Source organism: Athene noctua, chromosome 8 (genome assembly GCF_965140245.1).
Source record: "Athene noctua chromosome 8, bAthNoc1.hap1.1, whole genome shotgun sequence".
NCBI classification, from domain to species: domain Eukaryota; kingdom Metazoa; phylum Chordata; class Aves; order Strigiformes; family Strigidae; genus Athene; species Athene noctua.
In genome coordinates this window covers 2,824,678-2,835,830 of record NC_134044.1, presented here as the reverse complement: position 1 = coordinate 2,835,830, position 11,153 = coordinate 2,824,678, and the positions used below count along the sequence as shown (strand labels likewise).

General features: G+C 42.4%; 1 protein-coding gene across 1 annotated transcript in view; it reads left to right on the top strand.

Annotated features, from left to right (window-relative positions):
• Window positions 1-421: 421 nt before the first annotated feature.
• MAP3K13 (mitogen-activated protein kinase kinase kinase 13) overlaps window positions 422-11,153 on the top strand; it is an 81,915-nt gene continuing 71,183 nt past the window's right edge. The window contains exons 1-2 of the mRNA XM_074912790.1: window positions 422-472; window positions 9,173-9,276. The gene's annotated coding sequence lies outside the window, so the exon portion shown is untranslated. The remainder of the gene's footprint in view (window positions 473-9,172; window positions 9,277-11,153) is intronic.

Sequence of the window (11,153 nt, the reverse complement as noted above, 5' to 3'; positions counted from 1 at the left end):
GAGGGAACTGGCCGAAAAATTATCTAATTATTTGGGCTGGTATCATGAAGCCTGGGAGAACAGAGGAAGCCTCAGATTACAAGAACACCATTTCGTGTTTGCCTGCCCTAACCGCACTCGGCCGCGAACCTGGTGCCCTGCTGCGCAGGGAACCCCCGCCCGGCTGCTCTGGAGGCCGGGGCCGGGCCTGGCCTGGCCTGGCCTGGCCTGGCTGGGGCCGCTCCCCTGTCCAGGAGTCCGGGCAGCCTGTCCGGGGCGGCTGTGCTCCCCACACCCCGCTCGGCCCAGCGGGGACGCCCCGAAGGCCCCAGGTGCTGCGGGGATGCCGGTGCCACTGCCCGCCAGCCCGCCTTCAGGCGCCGCCCGCGCGCCGCTGCGCCTGCGCGCCCCGCGGCGGGGCGGAGCGCGGCCCCGGAAGTGACGCGGCGGGGCGGGGCGGGGCGGTGCTGCCGGCGCCGGACGCGGTGCCCAGGTAACGCGGCGGGGCCGGGGCCGGGGCCCTCCCGTCCCCGGCGGTGGGAGGGTCGGCGCGGGCAGGTCCCCTGTTCTGGGAGTCGCCGCTGAGGGGCCGGTTCCAGGCGCCCCTCAGCGCCCGGCCGCTGTCCGAGCGCTGCTCCCCGCTGGGCGGGTGCCCAGGGGTGCCCGGCTGCGTTGCTCCCCCTGGGGTCCCTTCAGCTGTGCACGGGCAGAGCCAGGGTTTGTCCGCTCCAGTTTTGAGGCGCATATCTTCCACGCTTGCATGTTTTAATTTTATTTTTTTTTAAAAAAGGTTTCGTATTTTAAAAAAAGAAGGTAGAGTTGTGTCCGTGGCGGTAGCTGTTTCTCAGCCCTATAAAGAAGCGAGGTGTTTGTAATGCCTATTTTGAAGCAGATGAACAATCGTAGGGTATTATCTTCTCTTCCCGGGAAGGAGGAAGCGTTTAAGTAAATCTCCAGACAGAATCTGAAGCAGATCATTACCGAGTTAAGACTGTGGTATCTGTCGTAATCCTGTCTGAGCGAAACGTACCAGAGGCTGTTGGCAAAAAAGAAAAAAACCCAACAAACCGGCACAAGCTTCTATTGTTTTGTGACCTATTCAGTAAAGGAAAAAAAAAAAAGGTAGTAATTTCGATGCTTCTCTGGCCTGGCAGAAGTTTGGAAGAGTGAGAGGGATGGCTTTAGCAGGCGCTTGCCCTGGACTATCTTTAGCTTAGCCCGGTAGAGCGAAACTAGTACGAAGTGCAGCACCTAAAACTGTGAAGAAGGACAGCATCTTGCCTTCTTACCGGGAGAGACAGTTCTCGGGGCAGAATCTAGTACCTCTAGCTTACTTTTGCTAAATGGATGGAGATGGATATAAGTAATACTTGCAAGCATAGTGCAATGAAAATAAAACCTTTAGAGAAAATGGATAGGATCCTGTCAGCCTCCTTTCTTCTTTGAACTTTGTGGGAGTTTTGCTGCTGGAAACCACTAAGACTTTGTTGTGACCTCATTCTTTTATCCTCTACTTTTGCTAGTTCAGAGATAGGCTGGTCTTGACATACTGATCTCATTCTGAAAGCAGAGTGAAAAAATAAATATTTTCTGCATTCACTGAGATGGATTTGAGTTCAGATCTGATTGCTCCAAGGAGGCATTTGAGATGTGAAAGCTTACGTTTTCTTGATAATCGTATGTATCAGTAGGCGTGGAATTTCAAGAGGCCAGGTTTAAGGTTATGTTGCTGCTGAAAAGGGAGGCCCACTGCACCTCTGATTGTCCGTTTTCGTTGCTTCTTGTGTGCAGGTGTAAGTGGTTGTGTGGTTGGCTGGATTCATCCACCAAACTGACCAGGATTAGCGCCATACAGAAAATTCACTCTCAGGACCAACTGTGTCTGTACTACTGCTGGTGTATATAACAGGGAGAGGCAGGTCTGCCCCTTAGGCAGTGTTGTGGATCAAAATTAAACTGCTTGTGAAAGTGTTCCCTGAGGCTGTGCTTCCCTGGGGAGGTGAGCTGGCCTAGTGTTTGTGGTTTGGTTTCGTTTTGTTGTTGGTTTCGTTTTTTTTTTTTGTTTTTTTTTTTTTTTAGATTAAAGCAATGAAATACTGTCTTCTTATTTCATGATATAGCTAATATTCTCAGCCCTGCCTCCACCCCTCCATTCTTTCACAGTAGAAATGTTTTTGTTTCCTGAAAAAGTTTACTTTTGGGTAGTGACCAAAGTGATACACATGGAGGGTTACAAAGGTAGAACTGGAGAATTTTTAGAAACTTACCTGTGGTGATTATCACCAGTAACTCCACTGGTATTGCTAAAACAGATGTTCAGTTTTAGAGAACAAAAGCAGGTTTTGCTAAATGTAAAGATGGGAGTACTTGCAGTAAATAAAGAAATTGCATTTAGACACAAAAAAACAGGTGGATAAAGAATTGGAACGGATGCGGTAAACAAAATACTGCTCTCAGTTGCTCAGTTTTGGTCTGAACTGTATTTTAATAACTGTTTTTGACATCAGAAAGATCTCTGTCCAAAACGAGGATAAAAGATAAGATTATTGCCAAAACTGTATTTACATCAGAGGCATGCAAAGAATCCTTTTGGGTTCTAAACAGTTTGGTTAGTTTCATTAAGACTAAGAACAATTGGTCTGGAAAAAAAAAAATCAGACTTTTATTATTTTAAAGTCTATGTTAGTACAGCAGCTCATAGGTTTTACTCAGGTATTTACTGGAGAATAAATACTTCTCCTTGTAATGTTCAAGAGTTTTATATAAGCCTCTGTGACATAGTTTAATGGCTTAATTGCAGTGTTAAAACACTTCAAGAAGTGCTGAAACTCCAGAACTTGGTGTGGTTTGGTTTTAAATGATTTTTGCACCGTGGCTCCTGCACCTGTCTTGAATCTGTTCTGTGGTGTACACATCATTTAGAACTTCTTTTGTGGAAACATTTTTTTTTTTAGGTCCTGTATTAAAATTATTAAAACTGAATCTAACTGCTGTCCTTGTAGAATTTATCATTACAACTTCTCATAAAGAAGATAAATTGTCCTTTATTATTCTTTGTTAGAAAATATAGTGTAAGATTTAATAAGTTACTATATCAAATGCTCTAGGCGGGTCTCAACAGTACAGTGCTTAAGTTAAATATTGACTTGCTGTATAGGACTTTAGTCTTGTGTAACCCTTGCTGAAGCTTCAGCCAGGAGAAAGATATCATGGCAAAGCTAACAACAACTTAAAATTCCCCCCTCCCAAACTGAAGCCAATCTAGCTGTGCACAGAAGCAGCTAGGAGTTGCAGAGAAGGCTTGTCTTGATGATGCTTGTAACTGATTGAACATGTAGTTAATTCCTCTGTCTTGTCACTGTGGAATATAAAAATTAATTAAAATACCATTCAAAGAAAAATGTGAAATAAGGATGTAAAAAATGTTAGTGTTTTTTGCAGTGTAGTCTTTAACTACATAAACATAAACCTTCCTGTAGTACACTCGAGCCCTGTGCTGGTAGTTTCTGCAGCATGATGGGAGTAGGTAATTAAGTTTGTACCTGGGAGTGGTAACAGTCCTTCTCTGTCTCTGTGTAGATAGTGAAATGACTAGAATTTGGGGTCTCATTGCTGGCACCAAGTTTGGTGGTCCTTTCTAATCTTGCTCTTACTTATACTTAAACATACCTGTAGCTGGAAGAAATTCTGTGTGCTGGTAAACCAGTAGTCAGGAACTCTTGTCACTGGGACCATGCCTCCTGGTATAGAAGGCTCTTTGTGTTCTATATACACATGATCCCTTGAAAAAATAAATATTTCTCATTCTTGCAAAAATTCACTTTCAAATCTGACCTAAGCGTGACTGGTTCAGTATTTTCAGCCTGCTCCATGCCTCTTTCCTTGCGGTTGTGGGCTTTCTTACAAAGGTCTAAAATCTGGTTGCTAAACTTCATTGAAAATGGAATTCCTCTGGAACTGACAAGATAAATTTTGTTCCTCAGTGATGCAGCATGTATCATTCTTGAATGCTGTGCTGTGGGGAGCTCAGCATGCAACACAGAGCTGTATATTAAAGAAAACTCATTTTTCTTGAGCTAAGAGGCTTTGTAGGTGGGAGGCATCCTAGACTTTCTTATTTGCCAGTGGGGAATAGGGGTTTCAAGATAATCAGGAGGTTGTTAGCAAAGAAAAAAAAAGAAGAGCCAGTCATCTAAGGTGCTTTAGGTGAAGGAATTGCTGCATCCTTATTTAGAGCTGTTTACATGTGGGGGAATAACTTATTATATATCTTTGTTAAGTCTGGTTTATTGTCAGAATCTAGTTCAGGAAGATTTTTCTCCTAGGTTATTGGAAGAAGGATGTATGTCATGTGTCAACTTTGTTTCCTATAAACTGAGGTTTTGGTGAAAGAAACATTTTCGTTTAGGTGTAAGATCGGGTTCATAAATCCTGTCTTTTTACTTACTCATTTTGAAACCGTTTCCCTAACTGCAATGAGCATGAATTGCTCCTTGCTCACTCTCTTGACTATTCTGGAATGTGCATTTATAGAGCTGTCTGTGAAGGGCTTGTGGAATAAAAGGTCGTTTGGGTTTTTAGCATTTCTGTCAACTTTTTCCACTTTGTGAATATAGTGTTGTGATGTGATTCATTTTCAGGTGTGTTTCAAAGATGCGTGGAATTTTGGTGTGACTGAGATCAAGATTTAGGCTGAACTCCAGATGGTGGTCAGAGGATTACTTTGAGAGCTAATTATGAGTATTCTTTGTATAAGTCTGAATAGTTACATAACAAAGATTTTTCTTTAATGATTCACCGGGCAATTTGTTGGGGGAGAAAAACCCCAATTTTTTAACTCTCTGATGAAGCATGTTTTTGCCTTAACCCATCTGGCTCATACTGAGTTGTACTCCAGCACTTGTAGGCTGTTTTAATGGGTATTAATTTCCTGACTCTGAAAATGAGATCTGTGATATCTTTGAAGTTTGGATATCTCTTTTTCTTTGCATGTGTGGCCTACATTTCTCCTTGCATCCATCTACTGAGTGAGCATACTGCTGTGGTGTGAGCTGAGAACAAAGACCTCTGCCCGTGGTTTATTCAGGCATAGACTCTGTTGAGTTAGTGAATGCTATTTTTGGAGCTCCCTCAGGGAGAAGGTGGTCAGCCTGTCTAACCTCAGAGCCGAGCAGAGGGGAGTGTAGCAATGTCAGCTTTGGTGTCACTGTGCTGGATCAGCTATTGGTGGTGGTTCTGTCAGGGAGGGACCTGTCCTCTGCAAAGCGGGGTTAGCAGGGTCATCCAGCAGCAAGTTGGTGAGAAAACATGCATTTTACTCCTTTGGTTTGTTGTTGTTGCCAGGAAATACCTCATCTACTTTCAGAGACTTTGGAGTTATGGCTGCTCCTATCTTAGCTTAACGATTTGTGCTACAACTCATAGGTAAAGGTCAGTGCCCCTGATCCACAGCTCTGGGTCACTGTGCCAGCCTGTCTTGTCAGGTTGCACTGTCCTGTCTTGTGTGGTGCCTGGTGCTGTGGCCGCTACAGTTTTGGCCTTTGGTCTGTGGCAGGATGGATTAGTGCTAAAGGAGATGAAGTTTCCTCTCAATCCTATCCCTCCCTATTTCCGGACTACTCGGGTAACCCTCAAAGAGCAGTTTTCCACTGGTGCTGTATATCCAGTGCTGCTAACTGGCTTCAGATCAGCCAAGCACCTGAATGTTGGTGGAGAAAACTCAGTGCTGCGGTCTCGTAGCTGGTGGTGCCATGGACCTCAGCAAGTAGCAGAATGATTTCTGAGTTTTCCTTAACATAATTTGTTTTCTACCTGTTTTCCTTATAACAACCTGAATGCTAAAGTTAGTGGTGTTGCTTGGTGGCATTAGGACACTCTTGAGGGAATTAGAATGTTTAAAAATTGCTTTAGTCATAGGGTTGCTGGGAGGACTTCTCTCTCTTCATATCTTCCTAAGTGAAGGTTAGTATGTCATATAGCTGACAGGGTACTTTGAGCTTCCTGGTTCACTTACAAATAGAGTGCTCTTTTAATGGGTTATTTACATTCCTCAAGGTACAGTGTCCTGTAGTTTCGATGTACTTGCCTGTCTGTAATGGGAGGAAATAGCGGTGCTGGTTAACTGATTTGATGTGTTCTCATGATTAGAGACTCCTCCTTCAGCCTGATGGGCAGAAGATTGAAAAAAGGTGTGCTGACTGTAAGCTATAAGTACTATTTTTGTGTTCAGTCATCCATTGCCCTTGCCTGGAGGCAGGAGCTCTCTGGACAGAGATGATCTGAACTGTTGATGGGTGCTGTTTAGTGCAGTCAGGTTCAGGGGCTCAGTAAGCTGACCAGGCAGGCAGTCTGCTGAAGAGGTATCTGTGTGAAAGCCTGCTAGTGCTTGAAGCCATAGGGAACGTTTGCAGAGTCATTTTTCCTCATGTCTAGGGCCAGAATATACAACTTGTAACAAAAAGAGTTGTCGTGATGTCTCAAAGAGATTTTTACGGGTTTTCCTTTGCTTTGTCAGGGAACAGTTGACCTTGGGACCAGCGCCTCAAGCTTGCTGGCAAGCTGGCTGCTTTCCTGTGGTTCTGAACACACTGAAGCCGCAAAGATTATTCCCCAGACTCTGAATGTGAGATTTGGTCAGTGCCCTCTTCAGAAACCAGATTACCTTGAAGTTGATCTCTTTGCTCCATTTCCAACAGGAACTGTCAGTTCTCTTTCGAAAAATCTAAATCTAAGTGCAGGCTTCCTGATTCATGGAGTGGGAGGCTATTGTATGTCTGACCCCAAATTGGCTGCTACTCAGGATTCTGCAACATGTGATGCCTTGTGTTGAATCAGATGATGGATGGGTGATTTTGTTGATTCCCTCCCTACCAAGGCATCCTTTAACCTTCTGCCTATTTTGTGTGAGGCCCATATGGTTGCAGGACCGAAAGAAAACACTAACTTCAGATTTGTGTTGCATTGCATGGGCTGGGTGCTGGGTAGTTCCTGACGCTTAAAACAGCACGCTTTTCTCCAGAACAAGACTGTCATTGGTACCAGGAAAGATGGTAGTAAAGAACCTCCTCAGCCAAATGGCCAGTTTCCCCTCTTTGTGCTCAGAGAGTTCAGTGTTTTCTTTGCAGGTCACAGTGCTTCATACTCCTTAATTTCTGTCCTTTCCTGGTAAGTCATGCTTTTCCCAGGTTGCTCCCTAAGATTTCATTTCAATCTGTTTTCTGAAACCTCACATCTCCACAGCAGAGGTGCTATACCACACTTGTGTGTTGAGAGAAGACTTCTTTTTTTTTGTGTAATTAGAGAATTAAATCTTCCAGACATTCTTTGAAGCTACTACTGAGAGAGCAAGGCACTTGGGGGTGCATTAGAGACTCTTAGGAGCTTATTTATGCTTTGTGTGATGAGAGATACTCCTTGTCCTCCTTTCCCTCTGGACTAGCTCAGATTATGCTGATAGTATTAGTGAAGAACACTTCCAAGTCTGATGTCACTCTACAGCAAAAACCTGGAGGTACTCACCAAATACTGGGACTTTGCAGAGTCATCCAGGAATGAAACTGCATTTCGTAGAGCAAAATGTACTGAGATTGCTGTTTGCATGGAGGACTCTGATGCTTGTTTAAAGAGTAGCTCCAAGCAGAGCTCTACACACGTTGTATGTGTGCAGTCACCTGAAATTACAGGAGAGTTGCTTTTAAGTGGCTGAGTTTCTTTAATCTGTATTGTCTTTATGACATTCTACTCCTCCTCTCTTTGTAGTTCTTTCAAACTCCAGTAGCAAGTTGGCAAGAACTGTGATTTTGGGATGTATGCAAAACCTCTCTACCTGTGAGCCTGCAAAGGGGTGTGGGACTTGCCCTGCAGATATGACCAAAGGGGAAAAAAATCTTGGGGGGGCTTTGCATCTCAAGCAGTCAAGTGTGAAAATTGCTAGAATATACTGAGCTGTAATTATTGGGCAGTAGGTGTCTTTTCCTAGATTTCCTGGCTAGTGGGAACCTTGAGAGTTTGACGTGATAATCTGAAAGAGATGGAGGGTTTCACTGCCTTGAGTAGCATTGTGACTCTTTCACGGACACTTCCAAAAGGACAGAATATTGATAACAGGAACTGCAGGACATGTGGTGTTGAAATTTTATCTGCCTAAGTAGCTGCTAGTCCAATTCCATTAATGTCTGCATATTTAATAAACTTTTAATGTTGGATTTTAATGAGTTGGCAGTTATCTCTGAACATCCAGCAGCAGCAGTCACAGAGTCTAGATGGCTCTCAAATGCGGTTTTCTCTCACTTGGAGGGCATGTGGCCTTTCCTTGGGCAGTCAGCACTTGACAGGCTATGGTGTGCTTTGATTCAGTTTCTACTGATGTACATCGACAAAGAAATCTTAATTTGGATGGAGCCCTAGGGTTAAGTTTTCAGGGGACGAATCTTTTTTAAAAGCTGGATGTAAGAGAACATGACCTTGGTTAATCTTGTAACACACCATTTATCTACTTGGGATGATTCTTTCTAGTGATCTAATTATTTTGGCTGCAAAATTGGGCCTCCTAGGGAATTTGTTTCTAATGTATCATTTGCTCATTTACAATCCTAGTGCTTTTGCTTTGCCTTTTCAGCCTAATTTTCTGAACATATATCAAACTCCTCAGAATCCCAAGCAGACTGAGAAGTGTCCTGGTTGTGCTTCACAGTTGGAATCAAGTGTGTCCTAATGAGGTTAAGGAAGCTAATCGGTTATCCAGGGAACCTTGGCAAAATTCAGCAGAAATGTTCAGTGTTCATGCTTTTGAGATAAACCTAGGTGTAGTAAATATATGTCAGTATGTAAAACGTAGCAGACAAGGTGAAAAGGGACTTTTGATAACACAGTGTAATTCTCAGTTCTGGCACCAGTATGACTTTAAATAAGTCACTTCCCCATTCCCAATCTTTAAGATAAATTCTCAATATGCTACCGTAATGTAGATGGTAAGTGTGTAAGCTGTGAGGGTCGCAGGGGTAAAGAAAGAAGCCCTTACTGCTGCCTTTGAGATAAGAGTAGTTCAGTGACTGGACCCATCAGATTGGTTTCGAGTGACCTTTTAGTGTGTCTGGTAAAAAGCAGGAAAAATGTAATGTTTATATAACATAGTATATTTATCTGAGAGCGCTATCTTTTAAATTCAAGTTCTCTTTATATCTCCAGAATACAGGTTTCTGAGAGGAGGAACAAAGAGAGTTAAGGACAAAAACTGATGGACCATTACATCTTCCAAAATGAGCCTGTTCACACTTGGGAAACTAACATGTCTTGAAGGTGAGTAGGTTTTGTATGTGACAGATGAGCTGCCCAACGTCTTGGGTCTTGATCATTGGTCTTCCCAAAGATAGATCTGTCCTCATTTCAGCTTAGTGTGCAACTGCCTTTCTGGACTGGCACAGCCCATAGAAGCACGTTTGTGAAAATATGTATTTTATCATTGGGAGAAATATGTAGGAATTAGGTAATATTTTCCACCATACCAATTAGTTATCATTGATTTGGAGGCTCTTGAAAAAGCTAGAGTGCTTAGTGAAAGAGGCAAACCATTTAGAACATGACTATTTTTTGGTGAGTGGAAGAAATGCAGGTGTTTTATTTGCAGGATGAGAAAGTTAAGTTCGTAAGGGAAACTTTAGTTTGCTGAATGTATTAAATTAGGTAAGACATTTTAAGTGCTGTTCCAGTCGTACCTCAAATGATATTATCAGTGTTCAGAGTAGCTGAAGAAGAGTGCTTGCTATCAAAGATGGTAAATTAATTTCCCTAAAGAACATAATACTTGAATGAAATTAAATCAAAATTATATTTTGTAGAGTTTGTGGTATCTTATATGTTATTTTTGTACTTAGCCCCTTAGGGCTGTAGGCAGCGACTATACGGTGTTGCTTTAAAATCCTTTAATAACAGAAATCTAAATGGGAAATGTCATGTAAGTCCTGCACTCAACATTGAAATAAACCCAGGATTTCTGAGACAAACAGTTAAGGTGTAAAATACCTTGGTTTAGACTTTAATGTCACTTTAATAAATAATATATAAAAGCCTAAGTTTGCCTGCTTAGCAGCATTAATTCTGCCTTTTAATTAGGCTAATAAATTCGCTTTTCTGTTGGTTACTTTACTGATAATTAATTTTTCTATTCTTTTGGTATGAGCAACCTAGCACCTATGAAGTCAAAGCTAATAGTGGCATTTAAGTGGTGAATAATAGGTCTAGCTGGTTGTCAATTGTCATTCTGTCTGCACAGAAATTGTTCTAATACGTTTAGCAGTGGAGTCACAGGCCTCCTGTGCATAAATGCTTTTTGGTGTGAGGAAAAAGGCCTGGTAGAAATTCAGCTCATGCTGAACTCATTGTTCCTGTGTTTTTGGAGATTTGAAGCTGTCTCATTATCCATGCAAATTTCTTAAATATTTGTATATTTGGTAGTACTGATGAGCCTCTCAGGAGTGTAGTACTTAACAGGGGTAGGAGGGGATGCAGTGTCAGGGGGCCTTACTACTCAAGGAAGGAAAAACTTGTAGCTGGAGAGACACATACTGTTCACATTCATTTGTGCTACATGGTCTCAGGTATAATCTGCCACAATTCTGCATAAAAGGATGGAAACATGAAACCCCCAAACCAAAAGGTGTTACCAAGTTCTAAAAGGTCCTCTTGTATTGACTAGTTGCGTGTGTATTGCAAGGGTGCTCTTCAGATTCAATAGCATAAGCTGTGCAATGTTTTGGGGACATGTATGAGTAACTTAATTTATATACATTAGAGCCATGGGACTTTGTATGGAAAATTAGCCCTGGAGGAATGTGATTTGCAGTACTGAGTCCATGTTCCTGAATCACCAGCTTTGTTTCTGATTACTTTTTCATTAATTGTAAGTGTGTTGCCCTGGGTGTTCCTTACAGCTGTGTATGGGGAAAAGTAATATTGAAGTGTTGAAAGTACAAACTGAGGTCAACTGAGTATCTTTTTTTGTGAGCTGGGACAACTGGTTTTTGAGTTTCTACTGTTATATGTAGTTAGACACTGAGAACTTCTGAAAAACTTTAAACAGGAACTTGCTATTGATGTTTCACGCATTCTACCTAATAATGTAGAAGCTAATCTAATGCTACAGAAAAGTAGGATCTGTTCCAAGAACCGTAAATTGA